General features: G+C 40.5%; 1 non-coding gene across 1 annotated transcript; it reads left to right on the top strand.

The window, feature by feature from the left end:
- Positions 1 to 1,072: 1,072 nt before the first annotated feature.
- On the top strand, positions 1,073 to 1,176 carry LOC111556911. Its single transcript, XR_002736617.1, has one exon. It is a non-coding gene; the product is annotated as a U6 spliceosomal RNA (small nuclear RNA).
- The last annotated feature ends 22,688 nt before the right edge of the window (positions 1,177 to 23,864 follow it).

Raw genomic sequence — 23,864 nt, 5'->3', positions numbered from 1 at the left:
AACGTAGGGCTCAATCCCACAAACCTCAAGATCACGACCTGAAATCAAGAGTCGGTCACCTAAACCAACTGAGCCACCCAGGTGTTCCATAAGCAACACATTTTTAAACAGCTTGTAGGTCTAAGAAATAATTGCAGTGAAATTATAAATTGTTTTCAATGGAATAATAATGAAAATATGACATATCAAAACATTTGGGTTGCAGATAATGCAGGACTCAGGGAAATTCATAGCTTTAATTGTATATATTTGAGAGGAGCACAAATTGAAAATCCACATGATTTAAACTTTCATCTTAAGATGCTTAAAAAAGAACAGCAACTTAAACACAAGGATATAGAAAGAAAGCAATAATAAAAATAAGAGTAGAAATCTTTGAACTAGAAAACAAATATGCAATTTTTAAAAGTCTACAAATTCTAAAAGGGACTTGAGGTGCCTACCTTTGTTTCTGAGTAAAGATCTGTTTTAGTTCTTCCTTCTCAAACTATTTACCTTTTATTTCCTTCTATTGTCTTATTGCACTAGCTAGGAGTTTCAGTATGTTGCTAAATAGGAGTGGTGAGAGAGGACATACTTGCCTTTTTCCCAACCTTAAAAACGGTACACATTTTCTCACAATTAGGTAGGATGTTGAACATAGGTTTTTTTGTAGATTTTTAAAAATCATGTTGAGAAAGTTTCTCTTTATTCCTAGGTTTGCTGAGAGTTTTCATCATAAATAGGTGTTAGATTTTGTCAATGCTTTTTCTGCATCAATCGATATGATCATATGATTTCTTTTCTTTAGTCTGTTGATACGGTGGATTACATTCGTTGATTTTCAAATGTTGAACCAGTCTTGCGTTTCTGGAATAAATCCAACTTGGTCACAGTGCATAATTATTGTTATACATTGTTGGGTTCGATTTGCTATTATTTTGTTGAGGATTTTTGCATCTGTGTTCATGAGAGCTATTTATTAGTCTGTAATTTTCTTTGTTGTATTTTTATCTGGTTTGGGTATTAGGGTAATGCTGGCCCCATAGGCAAGTTGGGAAGTAAAGTTTTGTTTTTAAAAGTTTTCTTGAGAGTGCTGGCTTCAGCAGCACACATACTAAAATGGGAACAATACAGAGATTAGCGTGGCCCCTGCACAAAGATGACACACAGAATTCATAAAAGTTTCCATGAGAGATGGATGGTGGTGATAGTTGGGTAGCATGATGAATCTATCCGCCACCACCGAACTGTAAATTTAAAAATGATTAAGATGATAAATTTTGTGCCCTGTGTATTTTGTTGCAATAAAAAGTTAACCTTGAAGGGCGCCTGGGTGGCTCAGCCGGTTAGGCGTCTGATTCTTCGGCTCCAGTCATGATCTCTCACGGTTAGTGGGTTTGAGCCCTGTGTCGGGCTTTGGGCCGACAGTGCCTGAGCCTGCTTGGGATTCTCTGTCTCTCACTTTCTCTCTGCCCCTCCCCACTAGTGCTCTCTTTCTCTGTCTCTCAAAATAAAATGAATAACCTTAAAATGAAAAGCTCCCTTGAGATTTGGCTGTACTAGGCCAAAATGCGAGGTCTCTGTGCAAGACCCAGGTCTTAATTGAAAGACCCACAATGATCTGGTGGAATTGGAGCAAAAAGCCAGGTAAAGACTGTAACCAAGGAATGTAGGGAGTAGCTATGGCTGTTTGTTCCCCTGCCAAGTGAAAATCTAATTGGGAAGGTTATATGCACAGTTATGAATATTAAATTAACAATGGAACATAGCATATTGGCCAAAATACAACTCAGAGACTGAATGATGTAGGATTTGAGAAAGGGATGTCACTAAGTCTTTTTCTTCTCCTAAACTAACATAACTCTTTCTTTAGCTCTTGTCTCACATGTGTGGCTAAGGGGGGTGGGGGTGGGGCAGGGTATGGGAAACATTGCCATAGTTACAGGAAAAGGTTCAGCATTTTACACTCTGGGAAAAAGGGATGATGGATTGAATTTCAAAGGCACATTATTCTATCCAAGGTTGACAAAGCATACCTTTGTAATGTGGAGACAGAGACAGCTAATCAAGTTAACATCAAGTTAACCCGGAGGCAAAATCGTGTTGGAGGTAGAAACGGGAAGAAGGAATGGCATGGACTTAGAAAGAACAGACACCTCAAGCTCCTAACAGTTATGATTAAAGCTTCATTACTTGAACTTTACCAGCTTGGCATTTGTGCTAAAATTTAGTGCTACTGCTGAATTTTACTTTCATTGAATGTGACCTTTTTTTTAAATTTAAGATAAAAGAGTGTTTTAAAGTCTGTCCTTCTCTGATTTCTCAAAAATCATTAAATACAAATTAGTTACTTTTTTTAAAGAGTATCTATTCATTTTTGAGAGACAGAGTGAGTGGGGGAGGGGCAGACACACACACACACACACACACACACACACACACAGAATCCCAAGCAGGCTCCACATTGTCAGCGCAGAGCCTGATGCAGGGCTTGAATTCATGAACCGTGAGATCATAACCTGAGCTGAAATCAAGAGTTGGTCACTTAATGGACCAAAACACCCAGGTACCCCCGAATTAGCTATGTTTTTATGAAATAGTCTTATTTTACAGACTATTGTCTATTTTAAGACATCATCAATTATAGTTCACCATTAAAACACTATTTTTAATAAACTATTTTTAAGGCACATTCTAATTTCAGAAATAGTAAACATGAAAAATGTCCATCTTAGGGGCACCTGCATGGCACAGTCAGTTAAGTGCCTGACTTAGCTCAGGTCGTGGTCTCACGGTTCAAGAGTTAGAACCTTTTCATCTGGCTCTGTGCTGACCGTGCACAGCCTGCTTGGGATTCTGTCTCTCTTTCTCTCTGCCCCTCCCCAATTTGTGTGCTCTCTAAATAAACAAATAAATAAACAAGTAAATAAATAAATTTTTAAAAAAGAAAAAAAGAAAAATGTCCATCTTAGAGTCAAAGAAATTTCTCTTTCCTAACCCCTACAAGCCAAGTGCCTCCTGGGCACATTCACTTCTGTGTCAACACCCCTGAAATTCAATCCATCACTGTTAATCCCTGAATCCAAATCTGCTTCTGTTTCTGTTGTCCATTTTTATTTCCATTATCAAAACCTGACTCAAGTCAGAAACCTTGACTCCTCCTTCCCCCTCATCCTCTACATCCAGTCAATTGCCGGGTTCTCCTCATTCTACCTCCTGGATCTATTTTGGCCGCATCCACTCCCTGTGTCCCTGCTCCCCCATCCTTGCTCATCCTGCCAGCCTCCCTCTCCTGCGGGACTGCACAATCCTCCCAATGACCTCTATCTTCTCCTCTCTGCAGCTAAGCAGTCTTCAGTAGTTACCCAAGGCCCTTAGAATAAAACACCAAATCCTTATTGTGGCATCCCTGGCCCTCTGTTCTCCAGCATCACCACATACCGCATGTCTCCCCGCTCTAGAAATTCCAGCCACACCGACCTCTCTTAGTTCCTCAGGCAGTCACAGAAGGTCTCCCCTCCTCCCCTTTGTGCATGTCCTCCAGGCTTCAGTTAAAATGTGCCTTCCTCACAGAGAACTTCTCTGTACCCCGGATGAGCCCAGGTCCCCTGCTCTATGCCCCCACAGCACAGTGGTCCTTCATTTTTGTTAACACACGGCACACTCGTGATCATTTATCCAAATCCATCTTCCCCACTAGACGGCAAGTGGTGTTCCTGAACTAACCTTAATGCCTGGCACACAGAGAGCACTCCTTAAATTTTGATAAGTGTATTAAAGAATAATGTCCATAAAGGGCAAATGTTATTGGGGTGCCCGGGTGGTTCAGTGGGTTAAGCATCCGACTCTTGATTTCTACTCAGGTCATGATCTCATGGTTTGTGAGTTCCAGCCCCAGAGCCTGCTTGGGATTGTCTCTCTCCCTTTCTCTTTCTCTGCCCCTCCTCTCCTCATGCTCTCTCTCTCTCCCTCTCTCAAAATAAATAGATAAACTCAAAAAAGAACAAATGTTATTATTTTATTAAAGAATAAACATCCAGGGGCACCTGGGTGGCGCAGTCGGTTAAGTGTCCGACTTCAGCCAGGTCACGATCTCACGGTCTGTGAGTTCGAGCCCCGCGTCAGGCTCTGGGCTGATGGCTCAGAGCCTGGAGCCTGTTTGCGATTCTGTGTCTCCCTCTCTCTCTGCCCCTCCCCCATTCATGCTCTGTCTCTCTCTGTCCCAAAAATAAATAAAAACATTGAAAAAAAAAAAAGAATAAACATCCATATGCATACTGTCTGTGAGCATGGAGTCTAGAATCAGTCTGCTGGGTTCATGTCCCAGCTTCCCCAGTTATTAGCAAGGGGACAAGTTATTTCATCTTTTTGGGTTTTAGTTGTCCTTTTAGAAATGGGTACAACAAGGCTATTTATGTCTTATAAGTTGGAGCAGTTATGAAGACTGAATAAATTAGTGTGTGGAAAGCACTTAAGACATTGTCTGGCACATAGTAAGCACTCAAACAAATATTTGCTATTATTATTATCTCATTTATCTGTCTTAACAATCTTAGCAGGAATGATAGTTGATAAATTGAGGGCTGTATACAGTAAATGTCTCCCGAATTTGAGGATGTGGTGAGGAAAATTCACTGTCTTGAGATGGAACCACCGAAAGTCAATATAAAAAAGCCCCACATCAGCCCTGAGCTGAAGTAGTCCTTCCTTCGGTGACAGGTCACATGTAAGCTGCTTCAGACAAAGCTTTGGGGATCCATCCAAATGAATCAAGGTAGCAAATGTATCTTCAGACCCAGTCTCCAAGATTAAAGGAGATAATGCACATTAAGAGCACTTAGAAAATCATAAAGTATGTTATAAACATTTGTGGTTTTGATTACTGTTATTAGTATCAGAGTAATTCTATCACCCAATCGATGGTATTGTGATCCAACTGTCTGAAACAACACGATTGCTTGTAATCACAAAAACCTAATAGTGGGGCAGAGGAGCTGAAGAGCTGGGAAGGAAAAAATTAGTATTGTTTATCCAGCACAATCTAATCAAGAGGGATGGTCGTAGGAGATGAGAGTCGTAAAGTTCGTGGAACAAAGTTTCTCCTGACACCGTGCAAATATTTTGGGTCTAACTGTCGATGCTTATCAAGCAAGTACTTTTTCTTTGATCAGCCTTGCAGGCACCAGGAAAGGGAACAACTTGAATACTAATTGCTATAAAGCGAGTAAATGAGTATTCATTCATCGAACACTTATTGAGCCCCTACTCTCTGGCCGGCACCACATGGCAGCAAGTAGTGCCTGCCCTCATGTTACGGTCCAGAGGGGAGACAGACAAACAAGAAATTGCACAAATGAAACCACGACTGCATCTCCTGCCCAGGGCTGCATTAGTAAGATTGGCTTTTCTGATACTTTACGTGGAGCCAGGAGTCAACCAGATGATGGGATGAGGAGAAAGCTGTCAGACAGAAGGCAGCAAAAAGTTTGTTGTGTTGGGGTACCTGGGTGGCTCAATCAGTTAAGCGTCCGACTTCGGCTCAGGTCATGATCTCACGGTCTGTGAGTTCAAGCCCTGCATCGGGCTCTGTGCTGACAGCTCAGAGCCTGGAGCCCGCTTCGGATTCTGTGTCTCCCTCTCTCTCTGACCCTCCCCTGTTCATGCTCTGTCTCTCTCTGTCTCAAAAAATAAATAAAAACATTTTTAAAAATCTTTAAAAAAAGAGTTTGTTGTGTTTGAGGACCAGAAGGACCAATATAGACTGGAAGGAGTCAAGGGATAGAAAGGCCACAGGAATGACCTGGAGAGAGAAGCAGGTCAGATCACAAAGGGCCATGGAGGCCACAGAAACTGTAGGGAATTATTTTGAGTACAAATTATAAAAATAAGATGAGATACGATGTAATTTGTGCTCTATAAAGATCCTTCTGATTGCTACAGAAAGAATGGGTTGGAGGAAAAATTAAAGTAGGAATAGACCAGATAGGGTATTTTGTGATAGTCCAGACGAGGGATAACATTAATGGAGACAAGAGTGGTGGGAGTAGATATAAGAGGACAGATTTGTGATGATATGCTTAGGAATAGGATTACTAGACCTTGGTGATAGACTGGAAGTGATGGAGAGGCAGTTCCAGGATTCCAGCCTGAGCAACTGGCTTGAAGAGGTGCATCCATTCACTAAGATGAGCAAGGGTAAATGAGGAATAGATTAGATGTGGCTGTGGGTGAGAATGTAGGTGTTACGAAGTAAACAAGAGTTCAGTTTGAATATGTGAAGCATATGAGATCCCAGAGGAAATGAGAATTATCCAATGGCCATTTAGATACATGGCAATGAAGTTTAATAGAGTGGTCCAGACTGCCGCAGACATTTGATGGTCACTGGTGTGTAAATACAAACAGTGCCTGAGATTAGAGAGATGACCTAGGAAGAAAATGTGGAAAAGAAGCAAAGAGGGGTGACTGAGTGGCTCAGTCCATTAAGCATCTGACTCTTGATGTCAGCTTAGGTCTTGATATCAGGGTCATGAGTTCAAGCTTCGCGTTGGGCTCCACACTGAGCATGGAGCCTACTTAAAAAAAAAAAAAAAGAACCACCTATCTCTTGTGAGCTATAATCTCAGGAGTCAGATTCTTACAACCCATCAAACTCTGGGTGGATTAATAGGATTGGATTTCTGAACCAGAGCAACCTGATAATCATTTCTTCATCCATGGTGACTCTAGTAAGGTAGCTAGCCAAAACAAGCAACAGACCTCTCCATCTGTGACAGCTATATTCTAAAACATGAAAGATTTTATTGTTCCCATTTTACAGAGGGAAAAATGAGATTATGAAAGTTTAAGTGATTTGGTTAAAACTGCAGAATCAGTGAGCGACAGACAGGACTGAGGGTAATTCAGGGCATATAATTGCAGTTAAGAACTCTTCCTACCCTTCAGGAATAGGTCGCGATGGTCACTGTAAGCTTATGAAGAAATGCAGAAGTTCGTGATCCTGGTGGGAAGACCACAGAACAAAGAAAGCTATTAATCAAAACTAAGTATAAACCTGTGGGACGAAGAGATCATCATGAACTCAGGTAGGTAATAAAGGGTCTACCAGTGTGGAACCATGAAGGATAATGAGGAATTGGGGTAGGCGAAAGGGGGAGGGAAAGAGTCTCAGACTTAAGGACACAATGAACCAAGATGCAGGATGCATTGAGGTGTAGAAAAGAGCTGATGGAAAATGGGCTTCCTTTCATAGGCCACCCCAATAGATGGTTGGTGGTTCAATGTCGGGGGATTAACAAGACATGTCAAGGGCAGGAGACAAGGAAGCAGGGGCAGAGCGCAGTTACCTTTCCCAGACTCAAGGGTCTGTGTGGGTAACTGCAAAAAAACATATCTGGATAGACCAGAGTAAGGTCAGATTATTTCTGCCTGGAAAGCCAAGCTGGAAACACTGAATTTAGTTCAGTAATCTATGAGGAGCCTTTACAGGTTATTGAAGGGGAAGGAAATATAAAATCTTCAAGAAATGAGTATGTTGGTGGTGGTGCTGTGCTACAAAAGATAAAGAGGCAAAGAACTGGAATCCTAGAGGAAAAGTAGGAAGTCCTTAACTTGATATAAATCAGTGGCTTTTCAAACTTTCCTTAGCAGAGAATCCTTCCTAAAAATGAACTCTTGGGGCACCTGGATGGCTCAGTTGGTTGAGTGTCCAAGTCTTAATTTTAACTAAGGTCATGATCTCATGGTTCATGAGATTGAGTCCCACATCAGTCTCAGCGCAGAGTGTGGAGCCTGCTTGGGATTCTCTCTCTCTCTCTCTCTCTCTCTCTCTCTCTCTCTCTGCAAGTTTATTTACTTATGTTGAGAGAGAGAGAGAGAACGCACGTGAGTGCTCACAGGAGAGGGCAGAGAGAGTGAGAGAGAATTCCAAGCAGTGGGGGCTCAAACTTACAAACCCTGAGATCATGACCTGAGCCAAAATCAAGAGTTGGACCCTTAATAGATTGAGCCACTCAGGTGTCCATACCTGCTTGGGATTCTCTCTCTGCCCCTCCCTGCTCATGCTCTCTCACACACTTTCTCAAAAATAAACAATAAACTTTATAAAAACTAAAAAATATATATATACACACATATATATACGCACTCTTATTTGGGGGCGCCTGGGTGGCTCAGTCGGTTAGGCGTCCGACTTCGGCTCAGGTCATGATCTCGTGGTCCGTGAGTTCAAGCCCCGCGTCGGGCTCTGTGCTGACAGCTCAGAGCCTGGAGCCTGTTTCAGATTCTGTGTCTCCCTCTCTCTCTGACGCTCCCCCGTTCATGCTCTGTCTCTCTCTGTCTCAAAAATGAATAAACGTTAAAAAAAAATTAAAAATAGGGCCACCTGGGTGGCGCAGTCGGTTAAGCCTCCGACTTCAGCCAGGTCATGATCTCGCGGTCCGTGAGTTCGAGCCCCGTGTCAGGATCTAGGCCGATGGCCCAGAGCCTGGAGCCTGTTTCCGATTCTGTGTCTCCCTCTCTCTCTGCCTCTCCCCCGTTCATGCTCTGTCTCTCTCTGTCCCAAAAAAAATAAATAAATGTTGAAAAAAAATTTTTTTTAATTTAAAAATAAAAAAAAATAAACTCTTATTTGAAATCCCAATGTATGAAGCTGAAAAAATAGTGGCCCTTTTATTACAACAATTTATTTTATGGCTTTAAACATACAACATATGCTTTTAATAATGTCAAACAAAAGATAAAGGAGGTTGATTAAATAAACAGAAAAGTTTTAACTGCTTTAGCATCCAAATATCTAATTAATTTACAAATTTTATTTAGGTTTTATAATAGCACAAAAATCCTGATACACACTGATAAGTACCTGTGTATGGTACATTGTGTTCATTTTTGTATTTTATAATTTGTCTGCAATTACAGGGTACTCTTCCGTTGAACTAATCTTGAAGGTACTGTTGTAGGATCTTTTTTTTTCCTTAACAAAAGTATGAAGAGCAAGAAGCCTCCAGAGCCAAAACAGTGTGGAGCCATCTCCGGGGTAAGATGATCACTACTGGCCACGGTGTAGGCTTCATTTGCTACTGCTCAGTCACCGTGGCATGAAGACAGCAAGTTCGCGGAAGAAGCTCTTGAGTGCGGCCAGGCACCTCAGCAAGCACAGAGTGCCTGTACCATGGTAGTGGATTCGTTTGTAATTCTAGATGCGCAGTGCACAGTCCCGAAGTGAAAAGAGAGCAGTGTAAAGTTTCAGCCTCCCCAATTTCAAAGACATTAGGTTTTGCACTTGTGTCTGTATCTGCTGGCATCACAATTCTTTATTTTGCTTGGATTGCCCCCAAGAAGAGAAACTAAGGTGGGGAGGGAGAGTGGGGAGGAGAGGAGGAGGTATCAGGTATGAGATATTTTTCTAACTCTAAAGAGAGTCTGTAACTTCTTTAGTAACAGGCTTGGGTTAACATAGATTATTTACAAATCCAGGGAACAAAGTCCATTCCGGCACGTGAAAGCTGGGCAAGTGCACAGAGAAAGAGAGACAGACAGAGGTGGAGAATCCCAAGCAGGCTCCACACTCAGCGCAGAGCCTGACTTGGGGCTTGATCTCACAGCTGTGAGATCATGACCTGAGCCGAAATCAAGAGTCAGATGCTTAATTGAATGAGCCACCTAGGCACCCTTGTTTTCTATGCCTTGGACAGAAAATCAATCTTTAGGAGTAGAAAAAACCATTTGCACTTATTGGGATATTTAATTGATATTCCATTTTTTAAAGTTACAAAATTAAAAAAAATAAAGTTATGAAATTAAAAATCTGGTTTCCTTTGAGTTTAAATTAGTAATCTTGTTACACAAATTGAGACTAATTCTCTCACTTTTCTTTGATTAATATTTGGTTAGCTCATGGTAAAGAAATTAAATTAAATTAAACAATCAGTATCATTTACAGACTTGGATAATTACATCCCCTTAAACATTTTGAACTGCATTTATAAACTTAACAGAGTCAATTTTTATTCTAAATGTTTTAAATGCTTGCAGAGCAAATTTATAACCCAAAGAGGAAAACCTTCCCTAAGTACTTAAATAACTCTTATAAATCTAATGCATTAAATGCATACATATGATTAATTAAATTCTCTTAAACATTCCCATTACTTGGAAAAAAGATGAGTGTTAATACTGACAGGAATAGGGTCTTGGGAAGGAGAGTGTAGTGTGATAGAGGCAAGCTGATGGAAGGCCTATCAGAGTGCCACAGGGCATTGGGACCAAGATGTCTGGAACACAGGTTCTCTGCAATCTGGGTCATGGGAGTCCCCACCCCAACCTACTCCTTCTCATCTGCTGTGAATATTTTGAAAAGGCTCCTTGATTCCTGGTGTTGCCCAAGTGTCCCCAAACTTGACATGCCTTCATCCAACCCCCATCTTACACTGTTGACCTGCTTGTGACTAGCTGGCTGGACTGCAGGGAAAGGCTGCTTCAAGAGATGTGAATTTGGCAGCAATCATCTAGTGTTTCCCTCGTAAGCAATCCTTGCAATAAATGTTTACAGAGTAGAGCACCACAGCTTGGGAGGTCCCCCGTAGCGAGGGGGTAAAAAGAAGACACTCCTGAAAAAGAAATTATAAAATTCTGTGTCTAACTATGTCTTGGACAAATTAATAAAGTCCTAAAACTTACCTTTTGTACTTAGCACATATAAGTAACCAAGGGCTGGGTTTCTACTCCCCTCTTCCTTCAGATATATGTTCACTTATTTATTATCAAATACCTTAAATAGAAATCTGGTGCTAAAAATCAGCATTTGAATCCTGACAAGAATGTAATGAGGGTTTAACTAATAGCCTAATATATATAGGTTCATTGCAGGGTTCGGGTAGAGACTTTTTCAAAGGGTCTCTCCCTTAATGATACAAAAAACTCAAAAGAAAAAGAAAATGTTTTTTTCTTTTTTAAAAACGGGAGCTGCCGTCTGCCCAGCACTGAGTGATGCACTGGGGAGGTTGTGGGAGGAATTGAGATGATATTCCTTTCCTCCAGACTGTACAATGTAGTTGAGGAGATGAAACTAACCCCCATATAACAATAACAACAACTTAAGATGACATACAATCAAATGCTAGGTAGGGTGTGACATTCAGTAGATGATGTGGGGGATGAGAGAGGGGAAGTTTCCGGAAATGGTTGCAGAAGGCAGGTTGGACTTCACAGAGATGTAAAGACATCAGCTGAATATCACAGAATGGATAGAACTCATACCCCAACCCAGACACAGATTTCTCTGGGTACCTTGAAAGAAAGGCCCATTAGGGAAATATTGAAAATTATGGGTATGCTGACCACATTTTCCATAAAAAATATCAGAACACATGGTCCGACACACGGTCGAACAACAGGAAAGAACATTTTTAATTGGGGCTGTTCCAGAAAATCTACAACATATGGTTACTCCACTTATGGGCCAAGAAAATCCTAACTACAATGAAGGGCTGAACTGACCAACCGTAGGTAGACAGACATGGCCACTACCATTTGAGAAGCTCTCAACTATATCCGCATAGTCATCAGAGTTTATGTTCTTCATTAAAGTTTCTGTTCATCTTTCCAGAGGAAAGGTCAGTACTTCAACAATAAAAGACAGGCTGAGAATTTATATTCAGATTTCTTAAATTATGCTCCTTAATATTCTCTAAATTTACATAAATAGTTTTTGTGCTAGGCAGGGCATATGAATAATGAATACAGAAACATTTTTTTTACCTGGGATTATAAAATAAAATCCAATGTAAAGCGTCCTTCACTATAAGAAAAAGGGAATATCCATACCCCTTGAAGTTCCTAGACTTGTTATCAGAGCCCTCATTCATACTCATAACATGTAGGTAAAATGTATCTTAAACTACCAAGATTGTTATACGTAACTTTGCCTTTTGCTTCCCTGATGTCTCACTGTTTTTTTCATCAATAGTTTGCTGTCTAAAATAAAATACATGCCAGGAGCTTCCTTATCCAGTTTTGCAATTAAAAGTCATAGCAATTATTGGAAAAGGAACAGTTTTAAGGACTTGAACTCAAGTCTTGGCAGGTGAAAACATCTTCCATTTCGCCTTTTAGCCCATCGCAGAGCTCCAAGATCACTTGCCAACTCATCCTCAGTATTATTAAGGAAATGCACATTTTTCTCCTTTTATGGTTAGTGAATACATTGGCCAAGACGATGTGGTAATCATTGCTGAAAGACAACAACAAAGCCACACATTTGAACATTTCCCTTGTTTCTAAATCAAAATCTTAAATGTATCTTAAAATATATTGATTTCTGATAAAAGCAAAAATACATGTTTTTAATAAGATTTCCTGGCAGTAGACTTGTCCTTTTTTTTTTTTTTTTTTTTTTTTTGCAACCTTCCATTATTATGTCAGGCCTCAAAAAACTTAGGTATGTTCAAAGACAGAGTCCAAATTTCATCAGCAGAGTTGTCAAAAAGGGGGAAACACCAAGAGAAACAACAACATAAAGGGAATGTTTCACCACGATTAAAATAAAAAGTTGTTTTGGGGCACCTGGGTGGCTCACTCAGTTAAGCATCTGACTTAGGCTCAGGTCATGATCTCATGGTTTGTGGGTTCGAGCCCTGCCGCGGGCTCTGGGCTGATAGCTCAGAGCCAGGACCCTACTTCAGATTCTGTGTCTCTGTCTCTGTCTCTCTCTCTCTGCCCCCCTCTCTCTCTCAAAAATAAACATTAAAAAAAATTTTTTTTTAATAAAAAAAAAACAAAAACCATTGTTTTTTAGCCTTAGGAGAGAATCCAATCTGACACAGGTTACAACATGGATGAACCTTTAAGACATGCCAAGTGAAATAAGCCAGACACAAATACTGTATGATTTCTCTTACCTAATGAGGAACCCAGTGTAGTCAAATTCAGAGAGACAGGGATTCTGATTGGCAGGGGCTGGAATACAAATGGAAACAGGAGTTATTAGGTACACAGTTTCAGTTTTGGAAGATGAAAAGAGTTCTAGGGATGGATGTTGGTAATGGCTGCATGATGGTGTGAACAGATTTAATGCCACTGACATGTACACTTAAAAATGGTTAAGATGGTAAATTTTATGTTATATGTATATTTACCCAAACTTATATTGTAAATCAAAATTTTAATTATGAATCAAGTTCTAGATATTCACATTACTAATTATCTACCTGGATAAAAATTCTCTTTCCCAATCCTCAAATGTAGGTCCAATGATGACTGGTAAATTATCAGTGACCTTTGGAGAATTGAGTCAAATCCTAAGTACTCAATAAAAACCAGATGGTTGGCGGGGGTGGGGGCGTGGGGTGGGGGGGGGGTGGGTGCCTGGTTGACTCAGTCTGTAGAGGATGCTCTTGATCTAAGGGTTGTGAGGTTGAGCCCCATGTTAGTGGTAGAGTTTACTTAAAAAAATAAAAATATAAATAAAAAATAAATAAAAAATTAAAGCAGGTTGGTGACATGATCTAACAGTTATTTTCCTTGCCTCTTTGTATAAGTAAATGTCAACACATTAATATCATTTTAATATAATAATAATAGCTAAATTTCTTAAGTATTTACTATATACTGAGTACTGGTCTAAGTGTTAAAATCTTGACAATCCTATTATATTTTATATATGAGAAAACTAGCCTTAGAAAGATCGTTTGCCCTCTGTCACCAGCTAGTCACCCGTAGATCTGGGATACCAATCATTCTGGTTTCAGGGCCCATGCTTTAAAGCACTAGTCTAATGCTAGGTTTTTAGAAAACAGATGAACCTAGTGTAAGTACTACTATTCTCATGGGTAAAGATCCTTGCTCAATCTTTCATTTCTTCAAACATTTACTAAGCACTTACTATGTTCCAGGTAATATGCCAAGTGCTGAAGATGAATAAAACTAACAGGACATGATCTTATGAACCAAAAAAGAGAGAGAGAGAAGTAAAAGGTACACAGAGAAAGTGTGACAAAGAATACTGTCCACATGACCACAAAGAGGAAGGGCTCAGTTCTACTTGGCACGGCCACTTTGCCTATTTTTTTTCCCTTTGCATTCTCTGAGAAACATTTCGACTCTATTTTTTTTTTAAGTAGGTTCCACCCCCAATGCTGCGGCTTGAACTCATGACCCTGAGATCGAGAGTCACAGGCTGTACTGACTGACCCAGCCAGGCTCCCTGAAACCTTTCAACTCTTTAGTTTTGGTGGATGATATGTAAATAAATTTGGCAACAGAGAAAAGTAAAACAAGTTTTCTAAGACACTTGAGGATACAAGATACTAGAGGACAGAAAACACTCTAGATGGTGTATTTTCACTGTAAAGAAACCAGTTGGAAAGGCCAGGCGACAACCTAGAGACGAGTAACTGGGATTGGGGGGAAAGGTAATAAGGAGACAAAGTAAGCAATAAACAATATTTAATGTACATACTAAAATAAAGTTAGATGAACTACCAAAGAATTCAAGGACACGTGCTTTATTGCCAAGGATCCCATAATCCAGCAGAGAGACCAAAGGCACAAATAAATACATTTTTCAAGCAATAATTCATAAGGGCAAATTAACATCACGTGAACAATATGTAAGTGTTAATCAGGGACCAGGCAGAGGAATAAACACAATAAGACCCCAGAGGTTTGGGGTCCAATTTAGAAATCAAGAAGGGATGATGTTGGTGAAGAGGAACAAGGGCATTGCAAACTGGGAAGGGCAGCATCATAGCATGGAAACTGGAAGAAACTGAGTCCCATAAATTCACTAGAACTTCAGAGGAAGCAAGCTTTGACAGTAACTGTCCTGTAGACGATTATTTACAGATGACCTGGAGGAATTCGAAGGAATGCAAAGTGCCTACAGGTTCATGGACAAACATCAAAAAATATACTTCTAAAGCTGTATAAATATTAATTTTGCTGGTTATAGAAAGGGGAATCACTGCAGTTGTGCTGATCCAGCTAGCCAAAGGCTGCACTTCGAATAGTTAAGTGGCCAAGTATTTACCTTATTAAAACATAAACAGGGGCACCTGGCTGGCTCAGTTGGCAGAGTGTTCAACGCTTGATCTCAGGGTCATGAGTTCGAGCCTTATGTTGGGTGTAGAGATTACTAAAAAAAATAATAATAATAATTTAAAAAATTACAAAATAAAATGTCGTTAACAGAAGAGTTCAAATTTCTCATAGAGCCCTTAACATGTGGAAAAGGGGTGAGGGAGCAAGATACCTCCTCAAACAGAAAGCCTGCTCTGCAAAGTCTAATAATAGCAGCTGTCACATATCGTATGGTCACACAGCACCAGGCACTAGTCTAAGGGCTGAGGGTCTGCTCCTTTCATCCTCACGACCCTGCAGGAAATGGTAAGTGGCGCCGCTACCCCCAGAGCCCAGGCCCCTCACCACTAGGCTATACCAATTTTCTACCGCTTTTCAAATGATGATGTAAAATTCTGTCTGTTCCTGGGACAGAGGGGCAATGAGTTATACGAATGCAATGGAACAAACATTTTCTAACCGTGATCTATCCGGCCTCAAGACTCTGTTTTATTTTTATGAATTTAAAACGAATGTAATGAATTTACTTACAGCATGCCACATGCCATGAAGGATTTGTGACCCAAACAGATACAGGTTTACAGGAAGTAGACTGTGAATTACAGGAAGTAGACTGTGAATTAGGTAGACTCTGCATATGGTACCATAAAAATTGTTCTGAATTTTGAAAATTCTCAAAAATGAGTCATAGAGAAGTAATTAGACTGGACAGAGTTTATTCCCCAGACCTCTGTTTGTTTACAGCTCTGGAGACTTAGAACCAGCCGAGCCCTTTTTGGGAATCATGACATATGCTCATCTGGGAACTCAGCAGGTATCAATTCACAACCCAATCTGTTCCCTGAAAGATAATGAATGACTTTGTAATATCAGGCATCAAAGAATAAATATTCATTTTCTGACACTCTGAAGAGAAGATAAATTTTAAATGTCAGTTGCATTTCATCCTAACCAGATGAAAATTTGTTTTATTCCTGTCAACCTATTAAATAAAGAAGCTGCTTTATTTGACAAAAACACTAAAAAGAAGACAGAGCAGCAAGCACTGTCGGGCAGTGAACAATGCCCCTCCCTAGAAACGACCAGTAGTGCTGCGAGTGTAATAATAATAATGCCTAGTCTTTGATCCTAGCCTATCTCGTCCTCTTTTTCATGCCAGTGTGGTTTCATGGCTATGTTATGAGCTGAGTTTTGCCTCCTCCAAATGCACCTGTTGAGGTTCTAACCACCTGGTACATGGGACCCCTTAGAAAGTGACTGTATTTGGAGATAGGGTCTTTGAAGAGATAATCAAATTGAAAAGAGGTCATTAGGGTGGGCATTAATCCAGTATGACTAGTGTCCTTATAAGAAGAGGAAATTTGGACACACACACACACACACAGTTCTAATGAAACGAAGACTCAGGGAAAAGATGGCCATCTACAAGCCAAGGAGAGAGACCGGGGAATAAGCCAACCATGCCGCCATTTTCATCGCAGACTTCTAGCCTTCAGAATTGTGAGAAAATAAATTCCCATTCTTCTAAGCCACCCAGTCTGTGGTAGTGTGTTAGAGTGGTCCTAGCAAACTGATGCACTGTACTCTCGCTACACCATAAGCTTGACAAGTGCCAAACCACCTGGGTGATTCTCTACTCTTGCACCCCCAGTATATATCATGGGCTTGGTGCACAGTTGGTGCTTAATAAACATTGTTGAATGAATAGCTGGCTGTAGCGAGAAGTCTTGGTCCATTTTATTGGAGTGCAGGGATACAACCATTACCAAGTATTAGGAAAAAAAACTTTCTCCTTTTATCAAAAAATAACTTTATATTCATACTTTTGGAGGGGTTCCCCTCCATTCTGAAAAATAGAGAACAATACAAAGAAGGGGGAAAAATCACTTAAAACCCTGCCAATTAGAGATGACCACTCTAACATTTAACACTCTCTGGTCTTTTTCTTTTTTTCCTATACATAAACATACTTTAACACAATAGAATGATGCTGCACCATCTACCCTATGTCATATTTTCCCTACAGTGTTAAAACTTCTTAATAAACACTTTAAATGCTTCTAAATGTATCATATCATAGGTATCTTTCATAATTGAAATCCTCATCATTACACATACAGGTGTTTCTAATTTTTCCTATCATACTTATCACTGCAATGAATATCTTTGTGTGGAGAAGCTTTACTCCACTTTTCTGAATTCTTTAAAGGATGACATCGTAGCACTACATTACTGATTCAAAGGGTATGGTCATTTCAATCAGTTGGTAGGGCCTTTAATACACCTTCTTCTATCGCTTTGTGGAAGAGATGAGCTAATTTATACTCTTACAAGCAGTCCATGAGATTTCCCACCATGCTTTGCCCTTAAGTATGGTTTTTACAAATCTTGTTAATTTGATAAGCTAAAGTGGCATCTGGGAATCATTTAAATTTTCATCCTTTGAATATTAATGAAGCTTTCCATTTTCCTCCATGCATTAGCCATTTATAATTGTGCATTCTGAATGTCCTGCGTGTGCCTTTTGAAAAGGGGCTTTTGAGGAAGGAGTTTCCAGCTAGGCCTCTGCTACAATATTGCCTGACCTTCCGCGGAGGCCTCTACTTCTAAGTTACTGAAACCAACACATCCTAAAGCTGTCCCAGAATTTTATGAGCTGCTACAATGTAATGAACTCTTCACTGTTCTGAAGAGACAGAGAAACTTGTTCCAATTAGTCACTTCTTACTAACCAATTTTTGATACATCAAGTGCAAGTGCATGTCGATGTATTTAACTTAGCTGTCTAAGTATGAAATCAGTTTTCTTTGTGGAACAAAAGTTCTCACTTCAAAAAAAATGGAACTTTTAGAAGGAAGGCAGAGTTCTCTATTTCCAATACAATGTTGGCATAAATGCATCTGTTTTCCTCAGCCGCATTTGTTCAATTCAGGACACGAAGGAAATTCGAAATACATATATTTTCCAACTGATTTATTCTAGAATTCACATCCATAGTGAAACCAAATCTTATGCCTAGAATAAACCTTAGAAGTCTTCTAATCAAGTACTTCTACGTTCAGAACAGGAAAGCACCAACCGAAATGTTTGTTAAGGTAGTAGTTGGTGGCAGAGCTCTGTTTTGGAGACAGAACAGTTAGAATTTGCAGAGAAATTGCTGATGCTGCATAGGTTGGGGGAGGTGGCCAAGTACAGTGAAGTAAAGACCGTGCAGGTTTGAATCACTTAGTTTGCTTCCCTTCCCCCTCCTCACTTAGCTAATCTGTACCCATCCCTGAGCTCTGTTTCAGTGTCACAGTGGAACAGGGGTCCTGGGCCTTTCCAAGGATAGCCCCTGCCCCTCCCTTCCTCATCCTCTCCCTTCACACCTCCGGATGTCATCTGTCTCTTCCCTCTCTTGTGTTGTCATCCTTCCCTCTCCATCTGTTCTCAGACTAAAAATACATTCGACTTTCCTTTTCCTAAAGAAAGCTTCATTCTAGGCTTTCCCAGCTAACATGACCCTATTTGTCCCCTTTTCAAACTCCTTGAAATGTACACGTTGTTTTTCTTTTCCACCCATTTCCTACCCACACACACATATTAAGGTAGCTGCTGTTCTGACTCTGCCCCCACCCCCAATTAGGTTTGCCTGTTCTTGAACTTCATATAAATGGACTCATACAGTGTGCACCCTTTTGCATCTGGCTAAAAGAAGCATAAATATGCATTTATTCTTTTTTTTTAATTTTTTTAACGTTTATTTATTTTTGAGACAGAGAGAGACAAAGCATGAATGGGGGAGGGTCAGAGAGAGGGAGACACAGAATCTGAAACAGGCTCCGGGCTCTGAGCTGTCAGCACAGAGCCCGACGCGGGGCTCGAACCCACGGACCGCGAGATCGTGATCTGAGCCGAAGTCGGACGCTTAACTGACTGAGCCACCCAGGCGCCCCTCTTTTTTTTTTAAATTATGGTACAATGTACATTGCATAAAATTTACCATTCCAACCATTTTCAGTGTGCAGTTCTGTGGCATTAAGTACATTCACGTTGTTGTGAGACCGTCACCACTACCTGTCTCCAGAACTTTTTCATCTTCCCAAACTGAAACTCTGTACCCTTTAAACACTAACTCCCCATTCTCTCCTCCCCTCCAGCCGCTGGTAACCTGTAATAGTCTTAACTCTTTCTATGAATTTGCCTATTCTCTGTGTCTTATATGAGTGAATTCATACATTATTTGCCCATTTGTGACTGACTTACTTACTTAGCACAATATCTTCAAGGTTCACCCATATCCTAGCGTGTATCAGAACTTCACTCCCTTTTTGGGGCGCCTGGGTGGCTTATTCGGTTAAGCACTCGGTTAAGCCACCTTCGGCTCAGGTCATGATCTCACGGTTCGTGGGTTGAGTCCCGCATCAGGCTCTGTGCTGACACCTCAGAACCTAAAGCCTGCTTCGGATTCTGTGTCCCCCTCTCTCTCTGCCCCTCCTCTGCTCGTGCTCTGTCTCTCTGTCTCTCTCTTTCTCAAAAATAAATAAAAGATTAAAAAAAAAAAAGAACTTCATTCCCTTTTAATGAATGATACTCCACTGTATCTTTGTATCACATTTTGTGTGTCTGCTCAGCCATGGATGGACATTTAAGTGGTTTCTGCTTTTTGGTTACTGTGAATGGTGCTATATGAACATTGCTGTACAAGTAACAGTTTAAGTCCCTGCTTCAATTCTTTTGGCTGTATGCCTAGGAATGGATCATATGGCAATTCTGTTTTAAACTTACCACGAAATGGCACCACAATTAGCCACAGTGGCTGCGCCATTTTACATTCCCACCAACAATGCCTTTCTCTCCATCTTCACCAACACTTGTACTTGTTATCTTTCTTTTTCTTTCCTTCTTTTCTTTTTTTTTTTATAATGCCATCCTAATGAGCATGTAGTGCTATCTCCTTGTGGTTTGATTTATGCATTTATTCTTAAAATGCTTTCTGTCCTTGGTTCCTGTCTTCATATTGGCTCTTTGTTCATTTCTCATTCTCCTTGGCTGACTCGCCTCTTGGCATCTTCATTGTGAGTTTCCCTGGTTTCTTGCCAGCCTCTCCTCCTTTCTTTGCACATGGTCCCTGGAGATTTCATCCACTTCCATGGTGGAAGTATCACACCCATACTGAGAGCTCTTAAATCTGTATTTTTTCCCGCTAGGACCACTCTCTGAGCACCGTATTGCCTTTAAATCATCACCTTTGGAAAATAAAAGAATGTGAAGTTTGAAACTTGGTTGAAAACATGGACACAATTAATGTTCTTTGATGCTGGTAAATGAGATTAGGGAAGGAGGAAGAAAGGAAAGACTCCCACATTGTTTTAAAATGGTAGTAAAAAAAAAACCACTTAAAATTTACCATCATAACCTTTTTTAAGAAAATTGACTATTTTTTTTTATAGCACCATTAGCTTCAGAGAAAAATAAGCAGAATATATTCCCATATACTCCCTGCCCCCAAATATGCTCAGCTCCCCCATTTAAAAATACCCCACCAGAGTGGTGCATTTGTTACAATCAATGAACCTATCTTGCTACATCATTATAACCCAGATTCCATAGAGTACATGAAGGCTCACTGTTGGTGTACATTCCATGGGTTTGGACAAATGTAGAATGACATTTGTCATTTGACATCTGGTGCATATAATGACATATATGCACCATCACAGTATCAGACCAAGTGTTTCCACTGCCCTAAAAATCCTCTGTGCTCTGCCTATTCATCCCTCAATTCCTCCTAACCCCTGGCAATCACTGATCTTTTTAGTATCTCCCTAGTTTTGCCTTGTCCAGAATGTCATATAGTAGTTGGGATCACATAATACGTAACCTTTTTAGATTGTCTTCTTCCACTTAACAATACATATTTAAGGTTCCTCTATGTCTTTCATGGCTTGATAGCTCATTTCTTTTATCACTGAATAATACTCCATCGTATACCACTGTGCATACCATTGTATACCACAGTTTGTTTATCCACTCACCGACTAAAGGACATCTTGGTTGCTTCCAAATTTGGGTAGCTATGAATAAAGCTGCTATGATCATTTGTGTGGACATGAATTTTCAACTCATTTGGGCAAAATCAAGGAGCGCAATTTGCTGGATCATATGGTGAAAATATGTTTAGTTTTGCAAGAAACTGCCAAAGTGGTTCCCCAAGCAGCTGTATCACGTTACATTCTCACCAGCGATGAATGACAGTTCCCGTTGCTGCACGTCTTCACAGCATTTGGTGTTGCTAGCAAAAAAAGGAATTCATAAGCCAGATTTCATTAAAATTGAAAACTCCTGCTCTGCAAAAGACACTACCAAGAGAATGAGAAGATAAGACTGGGAGAAAATATTTGTAAAAGACACATCTGATAAAGGACCGTTATTCTAAGCATACAAAGATCTCTCAAAACTCAACAACAAGAAAACAAACAGCCAGATTTTTAAAAGGGGCAACAAACACCTCACCAAGGAAGATACAGAGATGGCAAAGAAGCATATGAAACGATGCTCAACGTAATATGTTGGGAGAAAATTGCAAATTAAAACAAGGTAGGGAGTGCCGTGATACACTTACTAGAATGGTCAAAATCCATTGTAACCATTTTTATAGAGCTCAGTAGTGGTATTATTCGCATTGCTGTGCAACTAATCTCCAGAACGCTTTTCACCCTGCAAAACTGAAGCTATACACCCATGAAGCAATAAAACCGCATTTCTGCCTCCCCCCCCAGCCCCTAGTAACCACCATTCTACTTTCAGTTCCTATGTATTTGACCACTTTAGTTTCCCACTAGGTTAAGTATAAGTATGAGTATAAGTTAAGTATAAGTAGAACCATACTGTACTTGTCTTTGTGTGACTGGCTTATTGCACTTAGCATAATGTCCTCAAAGCTCATCCATGTTGTATCACGTGACAGGACTTCCCGTGTTTTTTTACTTTAAAAAAAAAAAAGTGTTAATCCTTTCACTTAGGAAATCTATGCTGTGCTGGTCCTTTACCCCCTCTCCCCCCAAACAACATTCCCCATCCTTCCCTCCTACTCTGAGTCTCAGGAGGCTGACCCCTGTGGATTGCCTCACCCTTGCCCTCTAATTTCTGTTTGGGTTTGGCTAATGGAGACAAGAGTTATTTTTTTGTTCCTCCACACAGCACTCCCTTCTTGCCTCACCCTTCTTTCAGGCAGGGGCTGCTCTTGATTCTTCTTCCCCAGCGTTAGCTCACTTCAGGCTCCCTTCACATCATTCCCTTCCCCTCCAGCCCCCACCCACCTCCCCAGGCCGCTTCAGGCTTGGATCAATTTCCTGTTGTTGCCTGTCCCTGCCTGCTTCACCATCCCTTTTTTGTTCCTATAACCTCACTCATACCTTGGCAAACAAAATCTCTTTATTAAAGTCTCTTCATTAAACCCTTCTGAGTATGCCATCTGTTCCTATGACTCCTGCTGTGATCCTGAATCAGACTCATGCAGCTATATAAAAAAAAAAAAAAAATTAATGTGTAGAAGGCTAGGAAGTGAAAAATAAAAATCTGTATCTACCCCCCATAGCCTTTTACTTCCTTCTATTCCATGTACAGTTGTTGCCATTTTGTTTGTTGTTTGGGTTTTGGGCGAGGGGCGGGGGGTGGGGGGGGTGGGGAGAGTAGTGGTGACCTTACCTTGAGCTCACTCATCTATTGGGTGAGCTCTGGCTGGTCTCAGACAAAGTGTTAAACCCTTCTCCCTTGTTGGTAACTGGTTCAAAAATCCAGGCCTAAGTCATCAGCACAGGGTATCTCCTCTTCCTGGGGGAAGGGGCTGAGAATGGGCTTCTTGAGTCACTGCCATGATCCAGTTCAGGCCAATGAGAATCCAAAGAGCAATTTGCTGAGGGGGGGGGGGGGGTTCCTCTCAAGAGCACCATGCCTGAAAGTGAGGCCTAGAACTTCTAGAACCAGTTTGAGGAGTCAGCAAAGGAGGCTGAGACAGGAGAATCAGGGCAAGAGTTGGGTCAGCAGGTTAAGCTAACCCTAGACCCAACCAGTCTCCACACATCCAATTATGGTATCTGATAAACTTAATGGTTTTCTGTTTACTTGCAACAAAAGCATCATAAACAAGACTTGTACATACTGTAGAACACACATACCCCAACGGAATCTTACCACAAGTATTGTAGAGCAAATTGCTTTTTTCACTAAACCATAGAATCTTGAACATCCTTCCAGGTAAGCACATGTGAATCAGCTTCTTTATTTTAAATACTGCATGGTATTTTGTCAAAAGGAAACATAGTTTATTCATCCTTTTCCCTACTGAAGGACATTTAGCTTGCTTGCAGTTGTTCCCTATTATAAACATGGGCAAAATGACACAGGCTTTGGTGTGCCTGTTTTATTAAAAAAATTTTTTTTTTAATTTTTAAATATTTATTTTTGAAAGAGAGAGAGAGACAGACAAACAGACAGAGCACAAGTAGGGGAGGGGCAGAGAGAAAGGGAGACACAGAATCCAAAGCAGGTTCTAGGCTCTGAGCTGTCAGCACAGAGCCCGACAAGGGGCTCCAACTTGTGATCCGTGAGATCATGACTGAGCCAAAATTGGATGCTTAACTGACTGAGCCATCCAGGCATCCCTGGTATACCTGTTTTAATATGCACATAGGATAAATTCCCACTAGAATTGCTTGGTCAATAAATCTGAGGTTTTAAAATGTTCATGAATACTGCTATGGTGCCTTCTGAAAGGTTACACCAATTTACATTTCAGCTAAGAATAGATGAGCATAATTATT

This window comes from Felis catus, chromosome A1, assembly GCF_018350175.1.
Source record: "Felis catus isolate Fca126 chromosome A1, F.catus_Fca126_mat1.0, whole genome shotgun sequence".
Classification (NCBI taxonomy): Eukaryota; Metazoa; Chordata; class Mammalia; order Carnivora; family Felidae; genus Felis; species Felis catus.
Note: the sequence above shows the minus strand (reverse complement) of the source record. Positions and strands in the feature narration are given on the sequence as shown.